Below are 2,727 nucleotides of genomic sequence, written 5' to 3' on the forward strand. Positions count from 1 at the left end.
CCTCAGCAGAATGCCAGCCCCACTGGCCTTTGTCAGGTAACTGCAAAGAGGGAGTGGAGGCTCTTCTTAAATGTGCTCGTTTCCAGTGGCAACCAATGGGGAAAAAAGGACAATCAGATTTAATCAATTGATTTCAATGTGCTGGCCTCAAATAAGTTTTCCTTAAATGATTCAAGAGACAAAAAGAGGGAGAGAAAAGTCAAGCAATAAACTGTGATGGAACTCATTAACTGCCATGAATTCTCTGTTTCTTACTTTAACTTTGTCAAGGACTGTGAGCTTTTCACACTTCCATCAGATGAGATATTCTTTCCAAGTGGAGCCACAAAACTTAAATCTAGGCTCAAATCCTTTTGTTTGTGTGCTGATTTCAGATTGGGCCCATTTTAACTTCATTCGCCCCAGATTTGCAAATAAACAAAATCATTTTCTCTGTCTAAAAATGCCATCTGCATTTCTCTTGAATTCTCTTCCTTTACACATGAATCATCTGTATTTTCACACTGTTGCCAAAATGACATAAAAACCTTATACCTAAATTGGAAATGCAATGAGGCCGGATGACATTTGCAAAGAACGTCTTCTCAGAATAGTTTTCCACCTAACCTTTAATAAGTGTATTTTCCATATATTTATTACTGTCAGTAGGAGAACATTATGTCCTCGAATAAATTATTTACGGAATTTCTATGTCTTTGTTGCTCAGGTCTCCTGGTTCAAAGAACCTTTCAGAGGCTTTTAAACAGTTCACCATGTCACTGCTGTCAAGTGGTGCTTTTGCTGAGCTCTCTGTCCTTTTTTTTTTCTGGTGCATTAATGCACATTGGGATAGTTTTTCCTTGAAATCTAAAGTGACCTGAAACAGCACCACAGAATGTATCCAGCTCACATTCCTCGTGCTTGATTTAATTTTTAAATAGCTCTAAATCTTTGTGTGTCCTGTTCAGATTCCTCAGCTTCCAGTTCAGCATGTCTAGGGTAGCTCAGGACTTACTCAGCCAGCATAGAACCAAGACTTTATTCTCTCTTCCATGCTGCTTTCCTGTTTATATTTCTCCCTCTTGTATTAACCTCCATGTTCTTTGTGAATTTTGGCTGTTCATCAGCACACAGGCACACATGTAGTGGTGTTATTGCACCTTCTTATTGCAGGAGCTATACCTGCAATAACTCTGATGCCCCAACGTTCACAGCATCTGTCTATTTTTGTGTGTAGTATTTCTCCTGGGTTGTTTTATCCCATTCCTGGTTTCTGCCCAGTAAGTTCATTACCAGGAATGTGAGCAGAAAGGAAGATTCTTGCACTTACATCCTGGGTTTGTTTCATTTGCTTCCCTCTGATTTCCCCTGTTCTTTTCTGAGCCCTTATGTTTTCTGTTTTCTTCCGTGGTTCCTTTCAAGCTGGCTCCCAGATGTACATTTCATGTGTAGTCTCACAGTATATTCGTTTACAGCTGCCAGGGGAAAGAACATAAAGCAAACAAAACAGCTGCTCTTGGATGAGAGAAAAACTGGTAGGATGCTTCCCAAGCCACCACCTCATGATGAGATTGCACTAGCTGGGAGTTTGACAGGATAGCCTAAAGTGAGAATAGGCTGTATCCTCCAACCCACACTATTCTCAGAACCTGAAAACCAGTTCCAGTTCCTCTTTGAAACACATCTGTTGTTTCCAGCGTTTGTCAACGTGCATGGCCTTTTCTCAGGAGTTGCATAATTCTTCACATTTAATGAGGAGGCTGGAAAGGTGGTAAACAGGTTGAGGAAGGTACAACATAACAAGGAAAAGGTCTGACCAAATAAACATTGCACTGCATTAAGAACGAATGTAAAGGCATCTTGTATGATTTATTCAGTAAAACAATGAACCAATCCAGATTTCTGCATTCTCAGGACAGACAGTAATTCTCTGCTGGACTGAAGGCGAGAGGTGATACTGCTACACATGAAAAACAGGTCAGGAAAACATTAATTATATTGCAAAGTACTGGTAAAAGCATCCTTTCGAACATTCATTGCTGGTAAGGGAGCAAGAACAGGAGATCAAAGTTCAAACAGGATTTTAATCAGATGCCTTGCTTACTGTGATCTGTCAGACACAGGCTAAGAAGAAACTTTTCTCATCTGCAGCCATGCTCCATGTGGCACTTCAGTTCCTCTAGCATGTTAGAAGTTGGCCTGATGCAGAGAGAACCTGACACAGAAATACAAATATATAACTTGGCTCAGAGGAGCTCAGGATACTGTCATTGCCTTTCCCCGTACTGGGCACAGCCAGACTCTGATCCCAGGCAGAGGTCATCTATTATTTGGAGAAAATATGCTTTTTAATTTGTTTGGGATCGTGCCAAAGCACATCTTTCAAACTCTATGAGGTTTGCCACAGAGTAGACGAGCCCAAAGGAAAATATAGGTGCTAGAGCTGGACCTCGAGAGACAGAACTGAGACATGCAAGGCCACAGGACTGGCAGAATACTGCTCTAGCAATAAGATTTCTGGCTAAATCCTGCCTTCTTCTCTCATGCTAAATAATATTTCAGTCTGAGGAGGAATGGGTGCTATTCATTTTATACGATTAAACAACAGATCAATAAGGGACAACTGTGATTCATTCAATAATTGACGACAGATTAGACAAAAAGCATCATTCTCAGCCTGCCCTAAAGGACAAAATTAAAAGATAAAAAGTAGATGTCTAGGAAGGTATAAAATCACAGCAGTTTTCC

The sequence above is a fragment of the Lepidothrix coronata genome, unplaced genomic scaffold (genome assembly GCF_001604755.1).
Source record: "Lepidothrix coronata isolate B3197 unplaced genomic scaffold, Lepidothrix_coronata-1.0 Scaffold25, whole genome shotgun sequence".
Taxonomy (NCBI): domain Eukaryota; kingdom Metazoa; phylum Chordata; class Aves; order Passeriformes; family Pipridae; genus Lepidothrix; species Lepidothrix coronata.